We start from the raw sequence: 14,226 nt of genomic DNA on the forward strand, positions 1-14,226 counted from the left end.
TAGGTCGAATTAATTTCAGAATAATATGTGGAATTGTATGTTTCTTTTTCTTCATAATATTCAAGTGCACTTTTCCCCCTTACCCTAAAGGCGAAGCAGGAACAAAGCCAGATTCCGATAAAAAAGCATTATTTAATATATATTTTGTATTGACTATTGTATATGACAGCCAGATATATCCCAAGGTCTCTCTGAAAGATTACGGCTTTGTAAGAAACTTAATGCATCTTGCAAGTTAAGAATAAACTGTCTAGTAACAGTGCTCAGTAGTTTAATAGCAGTTTACTTTGGTGCTTGAGTATTCGTAATCTTGCTGCATTTTTATTGAGCAAAAATGTTAGTAATTTCCTTCCCCCAATATATTCTGGGAGTTTTAAAACTCCATGACTACTACTTCTGACAAGGTATGCTAATTTCAGTGCATAGTAAATTATAATTTCTATTCTAATTTCTACTGTAATGCAGGCCACCCTTTTTGCTTAACAGTAACCCTTGTTACTGCATTTATAAAAGACAATTTGTGAAGCTGGATCAGCATTTATCAAAAAAATGTGAAAGAACATTATAGGCCTTTTGGAATCAGGTCATGGTCGCTTACATTTCTCCATTTTACTGTTTTTCTTCACAATCATTTTAATTCACAATTAACTATAATAACATGTACCAGTAAGCTACTAGAACATTACACCATTAAAAGGGTTCTATAACTGAAAGCAGGCAATTCTCTGGAAGGAGAATAAAACTACACAGACTTTAGAAGCAAACTCTGGGACACAACAGTAGCATATCAATTACCAGGACTTGAAACATTTACCTGGTATCTAAAAACAAACAAACAAACCCCAACAACAACTCCCCCCACACCCCAACAGCTAGCCTGAAACTCATCCATTCACTCAAAACCATACATCCTGCAAATAAAAGGAATCTCATTTGTTGACTATTGATTTACTGCATTTAATTGCAGCCTACTCTCCAGCTTGATATATTTTTAAAAATTACTAAATAGAACAAATACCAGATCTGCAATAAGTTGCATCTTTCCTAATTGACCTCTCTACACTATATTCTTATCTTTGCAGTAGTTCAGTGAGCTTTTTCCTCTCTTGCCTTCAGTGTTTGCTATTCTCTTCCTTTCCTCTCTCTCTCTATTGTATTCTCTGCTTCCTTTGTCATACTTCCCTCTTCCAAATTCTACATCAATACCCTTTTAAACACCCACTCATGCTTATACACAGGGCTTTGACATATCACACACTTAAAGAGCCAAGGACTAATAAATATGTCTCCCATCTAATCCAAAGGGATGCAAACTATCAAGGATGATGGAGACTGATTTGGTTTTTTTGCAGGTTCTTCAGGTGATCAAGTCACTATACCTCAGTTTCCCTTGTGTAAAACTGCAACTCACAAGGAATTTGCCAAGGCACTTGTACCCAAAAACCAACCCATGCCATTTTCCTGCAATTGATTTCCCATTGTGGTGCTGTCCCAAAACCAGAGCTATTCAGTTGTGTGCATTCCAAAGCACACTCCTAACATCAGGAGCCTGATCTTGGACTCTTGAATCACTACAGAAAAGCAGAGAGAATCAACAGGAAATCTATTTTCTACACTATTAATGACTGTTCAAATCTAAGGCTAGGGAAATCAAGCTGAGATGCAAAGCCTTTGAAGGAGTAGAGCACAAGACAATGTAGTCTTCGGAACGTGCAGAACTTACCAGTTATGTTTTGCCACCCACAAAAAGAAACTGCAGACAAAACCAAGAGAATCTGGTGGTAATTTGAGATCATATTGCAAGATTATATTAGTTTGCAGCTAGGCTAGTACTTTGCTTAAAATGCAGGAGGTTCCAAAATGTTTATTTCATAGCATTTGGATACAGTAGGCTGCCACCTATAAAAGCTTATGCCTTTCTGCATGAGTTAGGCATGACACTTCAACTGTTCCAAGAAGGTCATCAATTGGGAGCTGGTCGCAACTGTCCCTGGGACAGAAGTTTCTGCACATACACTGTTAAGGATTCTAAGAACCCTCAGCTTTTAGAGATTTCACTGCTGTTGAAAGAGGGTGGTAAAATGCTCGGACCATCACATCTTCCAGGGCAGAGTCAAAGGATTTCCAGGTGGCGAGGGTCTGTGTGCTCTGGGTGCCCCCCCACAATCTCTGTGGCTTTTCAATCCCTGCTTTGAAAGCTCAGCTGTCAATTTTACCTTTCTGCTACAGACCCCATGTTCCACAGTGCCAGGCTCATTTGGATCAAGTTACCCAGCCCTTAACAACTCCCCTCTCCAAATGAGCCTGGCTGGCATCCTGGAGCACAGGATCTGTAACAAGAAAGTGAAATCAACAGTGTCGCTGTCAAGGCAGGGGTTGAAAAGCTGCAGAGATCTTGGGGTGCCCAGAAGCACAAAGCCCCCCAGGACAAAGCAGAAGGCCACAAAGCCCCCAACACCTGGCAGAGCCAGATATAGATGAGGTGTAGTCTCAGGATCCCCCTTTCAGACCATACCATGGGAAAAGCAGTACCTAAAGAACATAAAAATCTCTTCTACTCTGTCCTCAGCAGTGTGTCCCCTCCCCTGCCCACTGCTGCTGCTGTCCCTCGCTGATCTCAGCACAGAGCTGCTCCTGCTCACTCCAGCTGGGCTCAAGTAGGGACAAAAATGGCAGCAGCAAGCAGGTTCTCCCTTCTTGCACTTGCTCCTGGGCCAGCAGGGAACATCTGGGGAGCCTGATCAGAGGAGGAAACTGCCTGTTGCTGCTGCTTCTGCCATGGTTGTCCCCAGCTGAAACAGGGCTGGGACAGCTCTGCTTCCCCCACCCCTCCTGCTTCCAGATCAATGTGCAGGCAGCAAACAGGGAAAAGGATGTGCTGGTGAGCAGAGGAGGGAGGGCAGGGGCTGCCAAGTGTGACAGGATTATTATTTGATTTGGGAACTTAAAGTCTCTACTTTTGCTCCTGAAATCTGTCCATCCCAGTGGAGGGAGGAGTGGGGGTTTGTACAAGTGTCTTGACTGCATTCCAGAGCAACATGCAGTTTGGAGGTGGGGTAACTGAGGATCACTGCAGTTTAGGATGCCTGAAGGACTAGCCAGACTAGGCACAAAATGCTTGGTGTCCCTACGCAAACCTGAGCCAGTTCATGGAGGCCCTGCTCAAAACTACTTGATTTTCCCAGTGTGTTACTGAGACATTCCAGAAAGTTTAAGATGATCTTAAGTGGCCTCAGTCTAGACTCCTGGGATTTAAAGTGCATGTAGAACGTTCTAAGCATTACATCTGTCCTCCATACCCTACAATGCCACCCTGCCCTGCTTCTGCCTTTTCCTCCTGTTTTGTAATTTGATAGTTTCCTCAGTACCATCTACCGCTTAAGTGTGATACTACAAAATTAAGCATTAGCTTGATTTCCACTACCCTTTTACTCTCACATACCTATTTTAAAGCTACCCACTACATTTTTTAATGACAGAAGTAATTTTTTTAATGGTTTTAAAACTTTTCTGATGAGTTCAGAATGAGCTAAGCAAAATCAGCTTTTTTTCTGGGAAGTCAAGAATAATCAGTTTAAACACACTCAAAAGCACAGTTTCAATTTTAATCTTATGTTTTTCTTTCTGATCCTATTTTACTGGCACGACTGTCATATGTCTTTGCTATAGTTTCTCCATTACCATGTATTTCCAGCATTGACAGATATCATCATGAGGCAAACTCCATTTAGGCCCAATGTGGAAATATACAACCTCCAAAATTTCCATAGATTATAAGATATCTAGGATCCTAACAAGATTGATGTTCCAAGTAGGACTACACATTGCCATCTCCTTCCACCAAAAAAATTATAAAACTGGAAATTGCTGATGCAGAAGCAGGCTTTTGCTACACTGTTTTACTGACAAAATATTGATCTATCACTTGGAAGACCAATTATGGTAGAACAGGGGTCAGCAAGCTATGGCCCATGGGCCAGATCCAACCTACAGAGCCATTTGATCCAGCCTGTAGATATGGGAATTCAGCATTAGATCTCATAGTAGCTGCTTTCCCCATGTTGCTGTGGAAAGAAATGGCAGTGGTGGGTACTTTTGCTGTGCTACTGCAGAAAAAACCAATGGTGGTGGCTGAATCCTAGCACCTCCCCACCTACTTCTGGCCTAAACTAGGTCACCCTGGCTGCAGATTAAAAGGTTGTTGACCACTGTTGTACAATTATCTTCAGGTGAAAATAATCATAACAAATCATAATCTTGGCCTAAACAGTCTGCACCAGCCAAGCAGGGAGGCATGCTCTAGCACAGTGGTTCTCAACCTTTTTCAAATTGGGACCTATTAGCATAATTATCAGCTTGGTATGACCCATGATGACCCACAACCCCCTGGCCCTGACCCACACAGTCTCTCTCCCCTTTTCTCTGGCTGCTACACCCAGCCCTCTCCCTCCTTCTCCAGGTCCTGGAGCTGCTCTCACAATGCTGTGTGCTTGTCATGTCAGGCCCCCGGCTGCATGCCAGCTCCGTGCAGGCTGCCAGTGTTGCAGTCTGCACAGGAAACCGCTCAATTCCCTGGGACCTCCCCACAACCCTTTACAACGTTCTTGTGACCCAGGTCTGGGTTGCAACTCATGGGTTGAGAAATGCTGCTCTAGCAATTTCTGGCCTGGGCCACTGCAGGCATGTGGCTGTATTTCCAGAACCAAAAGTAAATGTCTGTTCACTTGTTTATCGGTTCAATCTATGAAGTTTGGACTAACCTGTGAAAACTGAATCAATTCAGCCTCTGGGTTTTTTGACTGTCTGCACTTGGCCCAAAACATTCATTTCAGAAGTTCAAAAGCCCAGCATGGTATTTCAGTTGTTTAAAATCTCAGCTAAAATCATAACTTATTGACAAATCTGTAAATCCTAATAAACTGCAGCCATGATTTCATTTAGTGGTCACCTTTCATATGCATCTCTTAAAACCAAATCCAATGAGTCAGGTAAGGACACAGCCCCAGTTACTGATCTCAGATTCAATTCTGAAGTATCTAATCAAACACGACAGTTTATCCTTTTTTCAGGAAACAGCCTTAGCTGGAATTCTGCCAATCTGCCTTATAGGAAAAGGGCAGAATCTGTATTATATCACACAAAAAAAGCTTATAAGAACTTAAACACTTTTCATCCACTTGACTAAGTTTTATTCTTAGTACAAAAGAAACACAGAAGTCAAGAAAACATGACACTAACATTTGTAATTCAGTACTTTATAACCACCTATCACGTAATAACTTAAATATCTTCCCATCCGTCTACTTCTGCAGTGAGCCACAAAAAGGCTAAAAATAGAGAAAGGAAGGACTGAATTAGCTGAGATTAATATTGTATTGTTTTAACTTGAGGAATATTTTAACCCCTCATTTTCCCATGGTTTTATGAAACGAAGGGGCTTTGGTGAAAGGGAGAACTAACACAAGCCGAAGAAGGAGGGAGAGACTGTTTTCCTAGGCCCAGTCTGATATCTATTAAACCAAATAAACATAAAGCAATCTCCTTCAGATGGGAATGAAGACAGAATTTAGGCAAGCAATTTCCACTGCATCAATTCTTGAAACATCTTAGAGGATTGCATTTAGAGAGGCATGAAACTTGGTCCCAGAGATTTCTTCATGAGCCCAACACAAAGCCAAGTATTCACTGCGCAGGGAAGGGAATGAAGGTGGCAAATTAAAAAAAAAAAAAAAAATTTTTATTCAGCTGGAAAAACAAGAACTGAAGTTCTGTGCTTGGCTTCGCTGCATCTTTATTAATCTAGTTCTTCAGAAAGATTTGAGGGGAAAATGCACTAATAAGCAATTCCCCCTATGAAATGTAAATCTGAAGACTACTTTTGTACTATAGAATTCCATAATTTTCAAACTTAAGTATTCCTTCATTTTATATCGTTTCACCTCTTCAAATGTTTTTAGTAAAAATGCATCTACCTGTCTTTTAAAGCTTTTAAATAAAAAAAAGCTCATTTATGATTCCGTCCCACTTTTGCCAAAAAGTCTTAGGGTTTGAACAAATGCTCAGTTTCTCCAGAGAGAGTCCCTGCTCTCTCAGGAGAAACCATGAATGTATAGAGGTTTGTAATTTTTCTCCCAGAGTAAAAGTGGCCACTCAGGGAGAAAAATAACTTGGGAACAACCCAAGTAAAGTGGCTTTCCAGAAAAATCTCTCTTTGGAAACATAACTTCTGTATATGCAGCCAGTGTGCTTTGCTGCTCCTTTCTCCCCCTCCCATATCAGTCCCATGGAGCAGAATACCCCCCACCCCACCAAATGCTTTGGCCTGGAAAAGTCCAGTACTGAAGCACTTAGGGAACGTGTTCAGCTCCTGGCTAATTCCCTGCCTGAATCACACTGTAGCACTTAGGTTCAAGGAAGCATACAAGCATATGTGTCCTGCCCAGCCTTAGCTGAGCTCCAAGACAGTATGGGGGAAGGAATGGTTGGAGGAGAGGAAAACCAGGAGTAATGGTCAAAAACTCCTGGAAAATCGATTCAGGCTCAAAGTTAGGAAAAATTTCTTAACAGTCAGGGTGTCCAGACTGTGGAATAAACTCCCTCCAGAGGTGGCGCAATCATCTACCTTGGAAGTCTTCAAGAGGAGACTACACAGTCACCTTGCTAGAATCACCTGATCCCCAGTTATTTTTCTTGCTTGGTGTAGGGGGCTGGACCTCATGATCTTCTGAGGTCCCTTCTGGCTTTATAATCTATGAATCTATGACTCCATGCATGGCACACACCCCACCCCCATCTTCCCTGAGGAACCCTGCCTACATTCACTTTAAATATATAAATAAATAAAAACCTGGGCTTGCTTACTCTAGGTACCCCTTGCAGCCCAGCATCAGCACTACAGGCTCTTTGCGTCTCTGGATTTCTGTACAGGTCAGCTTTTTTCTCAGGAATACAAACCTAGGAGAGTTGTCCTGGATCACTTGAATGTGTGAATGCAGCCTTAAATGCAGATGCTTTGGTGGATGGCTTTTTGCACTACTATTAAGACCACCCAATTTTAATAGTACCATGGCTGCTAGGAAAACCAGAGAATGTATTAATCCTATTCTATAAACTATAAAACTGTGGATCAATTCTACATGTTCAAATGTGGAAAGGTTGAAGTAATAGCCAGTAGTGTAGGATTTATATTATAGGAAGAGAAGTTGGAGATAGGCTATGAAAACGTTGAATGTAACAGGCTAATGGAAAAAATCAGAAAGAAGTCCTTTTGTTTAGCTAGAAAGCTGTTAGAGTAGAGCAGAAGTTGCACAGGAAGGACAATTCATGACAAGAAATAGGGTTAATGATAAACAGGACTGGGGTTAACATGAGTAAATAATACCTTGTTTCCAAAGTCGGTCTTAAGAGCATTAATGCAGAATGAGAACAAGGCAAGGTTTAGCAAAAAATAAGAACTTCAAAGGGATGGATCAAAAGAAAAAACCTTTTTTAGACTAAGTGGGAAGAGGGATTTCCACCTCCCCCTGCACCTCTCTCCACTTTCTGGTTAGATTCTGGGATTTACATCTCGCACAGGTAAAGGGACCAGCCCATTGCTAATGACCAAGTTTAATTTTATTCTATTTTATAATAAAAGAATATAAATTTCAAGGTTCTCTCATTTCCCAACCAGTGCATCCGCTCTAATAAGCAGTCTATACTGAATTTCACACGTTCCATAGCAAGCTTTGAACCTTGTTTTACAGATCTTGTTTTACAGGATGTTTACATGCATATTCCTAAATACCTAAAGATTTACTTCCTAACTAAAGAAACAAGTTATGGAGATGACCACAATGATGATTACAGGGATGAATGAAAGGACTGTGAAATTAGGAGTGGGAGGACACGGAGGGGAAGGGATAGGAGGGAGATGCAGAGGCAGAGGCAGTCCTTTATACAATTATGACAGCTAGAGGTGAAGGTGAAGTCACTGTAATGGGAATAAGGAGAAGTCACAAGACAGGTTTGTAGAGGAACAGGTATGGTTATATATTTATATTTATTTTGGGGAAAAACTTAAACAAATAAGAAATTAATATAAAGAAACAACCTCAACAACACCTACTCTAAGTTAACTAGCTGACTGCCAACTGAGCAAACAAAGTGAAACCAAAGAACTGTTTGCTAACCTTATCACAGCAGAGTAACAACTTTCTCTGCTAACCTTATGATAATTGAATAGCAGCTCTCAGAAAAGAATAATGAAACAAAGTTCAAGCACAGGAGCAAATGTTCTACCTAACTTTTCCCAGACCCAAGGAAGGGCCTGAAACATGTCTAACATCCTTCCCAATGATATAGTTAATCCAATAAAAGTATATTGTTAAACAAACAATAATAGGCTGGCATTACCACCTGCCAGTCTGATATGTCAAAATTTAGCTCAACAAATGAGCATTCCAATCTACTGATAGTGCAGCTCTGAAGTAACTAAGTGTTGCTTTGTTAATAGTTACCCACAGGTATTATCAACTTTGAAGTGTTTTAAATATTTAAATGCAACTGTTCTATGTTCTAATTTTGTGGGTATTATTTATACCTGTAACAGAGTTAGATCAGGCTCTCTTACAGCCTGGTATCTGTCCAGTTGGGCTTATGCTTCAACCTATAGCAACAAGGGAAGTTCAGCGTGATTGGACCATTCAACCTGAACTTCTGATTGGACCAGCCATGGTCCACAGATGTGGCTCAAGGCAACTAGAGAATTCAATCTGGACTCCTAATTGGATGAGCTGCTATCCAGGGGTGTGGAGGGGATAAAAGAAGGCATGTGCTGCAGCCAGGGGTAGGAGAAGCACATGGGCATTAAGAGCTGGGGTAAGCTGATGGTCAAACGAGCACCAGAAGAGCAGTCAAATGAGCACCAGAAGAGCCAGAAATCTGGACAGGGCTGGAACAAGAGTGGGATGGCAGAACTGAGGCGCTGCTCCAAGAGCCAGAAGGTTTTGGGAGACAGAGCAAGACTATGCCTGTCAAGTCTGGATGGGGCTGTCAGTGTATCCCTTGTTTGTTATAGAAGAGGGAATTGTAGTCCCAGAGGAGCCTTCCCTGGGTGCTCAGTCTGCCCATAAGGGGGAGGTGGGGAGAGTCACCTGTCCCACACAAGACTGCCCCGTCGAATTCTGAGTGCTGGAGAAAGATATTGCAGGTGGGGATTGCAAAACTGCAGGTTTTCACCAAACAGGCCATAAGCCCCTCGCCAGGACGCAGGAGCCCAGTAGTAAGCTGCACAGTGCTTGCCAGAGCCCCTGCTGAGGGGGAGGAGCCAGGTTTTGGCCAAAGGAGGTTGGCTCCACCCACTCCACAAGGGGTGACTGGTACGAGACTGATCCAGGGAGGATCTGTCTGCTACACCATAGAGTATAAGCCCTTGCAGGGGCTTACACATGCGAGTGTCAGAACTTTCCTGCCTCTCCCATGGGGGTGGACAATGTGTGTAAAAGACTGGGTTGTTACTTGCATCCAGGACCAGTGTGACATTCACTGCCAGGAGTTGTAGAACGTCACTACAAGCAATGTAGGGCAAAACTCATCTAGGAACTGAACTGAGGGTTGAGTGCAAGGCATTCTCAATGACTGTCCCCTTCCCCAGAGACTGCTCCCAAATTTCCAGAAAAGGAGACTGTTTAGAGCTTCATACTGCTGTAGCATAAGTATAATAGCTATTAGTACATAATAGTTATTAGTATCTTTGTTGGTGTATTGATCTTTATGGTCTTTTCCACCTCCCCTTTTCTCCCCAAGTAAATTGTATGTAATTAAGTATTAAGTGTTGCCTGATCGAAGGTTTTGAGGCTCCAGGTGTCCTTCTGTAGGGAGACTACCCACACTCTAGAAAGGGGGGCTCCAAGACAGAGACCCCAGAGATGCATAATTGGCTGCATCTGGCAGGTAGCTCCGCCGCCCAGGTTACATACCCATGGCACATTTCCAAAGCGCAAATATAAACAGCTTCCATGAAAGCTGTGTTGGCAAGCATCCTGACTGTAAGGAAAATTAAAAGGAGAGGCTTCAGAGTCAAATCCCATTAGACAGATCCCAATCCAACACAAGAGATTCCACTTTACTTTTAACTTGTAAGGCAATGGCTCTCAACTGGGGCAGCACAAGACCTTTTCAAGGGTAGTAGTAACAGAGGGTCTGGGCTCAGCAGGGGTTCACCTAGGGGTTGTTAGCTCCAGCCAGGAAGATAGGCTGCCTAGACAGAGTCAGGATCCCCGCTTTAGCCTGCTCTGCACTTCCCCCCCTCCCCCTTCCAACAGCTGTGTTAACCCTTTCACAGCCAAATTTAAGGCTTTTACATGCAGATCCCTGGCACCTGTGACAGAGTTAACAGTAGAGAGGGTGAGTGAGGCTGATATAGCGATTCCACCCCAGGTAGCCCCTGGGTGAGCTCATGCTGTAGCAGGTAAGATTCTGCCTAGCCCATTAACTCTCCTTCTCTTGGTCTCAGCACAACCTCCTCCCCATTCCTCACTATGCCCAGGATAGAAAAATAATTAGTTATGATGCTGGAAGAATGATTCTCAACTGGGCTGCCACCAAATTCAGAAAAGTTATGGAGAGGTGAGTCGAGTCTGCAAAGTCCGAGAACCACTGCTCTGTTTATTTAGACATTACTGTTATAACGGTATGAGCTCATCAGCCTTTAAAGACTGCTGCTTGATTAATTCATCCCTGTGTGCTCTGCAGTATTTAGTTTCAGGCTTCTTTCTTCCTTATGTCCAGCACACAAAAGCAGGTGCTGAACTGGCAATCCAGGAGACTGAATTCTTCTGTATATATTCATAGCACTGCTCCAGCTAGCCTGGCTGGGTGAAACTAGTTAAAGATGCATTCCCCTTCTGACTTTGGTACATACTTCTAAACAAAGTATCACTTACAGTGACTTAATGTAATTTGGACACTAGAAACTGGCATAGGGGTTCTGATACATTTCAGGTGTACCACTGAACAGCCTGCAAATGGCAATTACTTTCAAATATCCAAGGTTGAATTTGAACCTGGCCACCAAAAAGGAAAAGCTTACTATTCCCTTTGCAAATGCATAAGGACATCCACTAACATCCTAAATAAATTTTTGACTTATGGGCAGGATGCTGCCCATCTACATGAAACTTGCTGTTTTCCCTCTCTGGAGTATTAGCAAAATTTTGTTCAATCCACCTGAACTGGAAGAAAGTTTCATTTAATCCATTCTGGGAATAGACTTTAGGTGATTCATTGATTGTTTAACTTGTGTCATTGTTATAAAAACTCTAGGCAGCCTAATCAGGGCCAGTTCTGGCCATAACAAAGCTGCAGCTGCTGCTACCAGTATAGCATGACTCTTGGAACAATGGCCTGCCTTGGACCCAAGCTGGGTTGCTCCAGCTCCTGGGCCTGTCAAGTTGCCAGCCACTGGTCCAAATATATCAATACTACAATAGGGGTGATTGCAAGAAAATAAAAATGCTTGGAGACTCAGTAATACTAGTTTGTATTGCCTTGCCAAAACAGTGACCCAACTAATTAGGCTACAGTGTGTATTTAGTATTTAATCAGCAGTTACAGCAGAAACTTCCATTTCATTTAAAAAAAAAAAAAAAAGAAGAAGTTGTTACTAGTTTTCATATCTGCACTATGGATAGAATCCTCTACAATCATGATTTCAAAACTATCCTATATGCCAGGATAGTACTGACAGCCAATTATCCTATATTCTCAACCAGGATGCTACAAGATCCTTTTAAGGGTGCCATGCAATATTAACACTGTTAGGTATTCAAATACCTACATGCAATTCACAAGATAAACCCAGGGATTTCAAACAGGACTCCACTATTTCAAAAACACTCTGACCTGCTACAGTCTTTCAGAGTTCTTTGCAACTGAAAGACTGTTCTATCCTTTTTTCCATAATTAAAAATTGAATTAAATAACTTTTTGAAATGCAGTTCTGCTAAATTTAGAAAGGCTATTTAGATTTGAGTCTTAAAAGATTGAGAACCATTTCTATATACAATGCATTTCCCAGCAACTATGGTCTTCCACGGGAGGAAGAAAGCTCAAACTCTTCAGCCAGTGAGAGCCTTTTCTTTACATAGTTCTGCATGTGCAGACCAAGCAAAAAACTTCCACAGAGACTGGGATTGCATAGTTCCTAGCGCAGTGAAATCAGGTTAACTAGTCACTGGCATAACTCATCATTAGGGTCTTGGGGATTCTGTTCACCAATTACTAGAGTCCTATAGATTGTTACGCCACTTTGGTTAAATTCATATACTAAAAATCAAATGGAATTTGCTAAACTGAGAATTAACCAGCTTTAAAAGTACTGATTTATGCCCTCCATGGCACCTGTCAAACTAGATAAGCATCTACTGCTTTGCAAGCATCTTCAGCTGTTCTTGGCTCAATAAGATGATCATCCATCTCATTTTGCAAAATTATGTTTCTGTTTTGGTGATACGTACATATGAGTGCACAAAATAAATATCTTTAGTTGATTATTTTATCTCATTAACAATCACTCAAAAAGCTGAAAAGTCACAAAGCTAAGCTGAATGAGGGTCAATGTACCTTAGCATAATAGTGTTATTTATAGAAACTATTTGATATTGATTAGCATTTTAATGCAGTCTGGATTATTTAAAATACATTAAATGGGACATGACCTTTCATTAATTTAATTTAAATTGGAGTTTAACAAAACTATTTGTAACATTAATATTTAAACACATAAATGTCTATAAGACGAGACCAATATACTCAACTCAATTAATTAAGGACCTCAAGTAATTGAGGTCCTTAAACTACAAGAATCAAAGTCTGAGTGGCAAGCACAAAGGGATGTTGTAGTTCCCCATGGGACTAAACATACAGTTATCACCATTAGCTGTATTTTTTTAGAGTAGACATGGTCCAGGTGTTTGCAACAGTGGTACCATACTTTAATCTGTATAACACAGCAGTAGTGATTTACACAATATGGTAAAAAAAAATCTGATCTAAGTGAACTGAGTTGTGAATCAAAAGCTAGTGTCAGTTTTGCCCATCTTATAAAGTGATCAGAAAGAATTTAGTTTGAACTTCTGAATTCCAGCTTATGTCTTAATACTATAAACATTTACAAGTATTCAGCTGTACATCTAAAAAGAAAAATGGCAACCGTATGTCTGTGCCTGCAAAGCAGAGGTGTAACAATACAGCTACCCAGCAGCTGCCCCCTGGTGGCCCCTCCCTAGTTACACCACAGATGCAAGTTGACTTTGAGACAAGAACTGTAACTTGTTAGTTTCTTCTTGGCTCCTGCTACTTTTAAAATCATAAACAAGTCCTTTATTTACCAACAACACAGTTTCAAGGTGCCTGAATGGAAAAAAAAGTCATTAACTGAATTCTTCTGTATTGTCTTACAAGGACTCTCTGTTCCTGGAAGTGTCAAATCAGCTTTTACTAGAATTCTCTTGCTGATCTCTCCAAGCCTAGTAGAGAAAAGACCATACAAAAGGTGACATCATGGGTCTTATGACACCATTCTGTCTAGCAACTTCAGTAGGGCTGCTTTCAGGAGTAAGCACTCCAAATGTGAGACCACAGTAGAAGCAGAATAATCCAGAACTGGATGACAATTCTACTGAAGAAAAATCTTCAGGTCTGATAAAATAGAACTGAGCTCAGACGTAAGAGGAACATTCCAAGTAGCCCAAGACAATGATGACACAAATCAGACTCTTCGAGTGTCAAGTTCCAGAATTGACTGCTGCCGACATACAAGAAAGTGCTAATATGGTCTATTAAGAAATAAAAACAATTTTCTTTTTTGTCCCTTCTGTTCTGTTCATCTTTGAGCTGTTTGTTGCTCTAAAATTAAAAGAATTTAGGGCCTAATATCTGTAAATTAAACTCATTTAGAACATTGCTAGACTTAAATTTTGCCATTACTTAACAAGTAAAATCCATGATTTACATAAAGATTTACATTTTGTTACCCTGTGCAAAATTCCAGGATGCTGTTCCTTTCTTGTTTATAAAAACAGACAAAGGGGCAGAGACTCGGATTTCTAAGCCATACCGATGATTCAACTTTTGGAAACTGTTTTTTCTTCCTATTAAATGCTATGTTCAAATGTCCATAGTACAAAAAAGGTAGGTGGAGGCAATTGTTACTCTACAATAAACTGTAATGAATCAGGGAATACT

At 41.1% G+C, this 14,226-nt stretch overlaps 1 protein-coding gene across 8 annotated transcripts in view; it reads right to left on the reverse strand.

The window, feature by feature from the left end:
* TJP1 (tight junction protein 1) overlaps positions 1-14,226 on the reverse strand; it is a 275,807-nt gene that overhangs the window by 84,142 nt on the left and 177,439 nt on the right. The gene's annotated exons all lie outside the window — the stretch shown is intronic.

The sequence above is a fragment of the Alligator mississippiensis genome, chromosome 11, assembly GCF_030867095.1.
Source record: "Alligator mississippiensis isolate rAllMis1 chromosome 11, rAllMis1, whole genome shotgun sequence".
Taxonomy (NCBI): domain Eukaryota; kingdom Metazoa; phylum Chordata; order Crocodylia; family Alligatoridae; genus Alligator; species Alligator mississippiensis.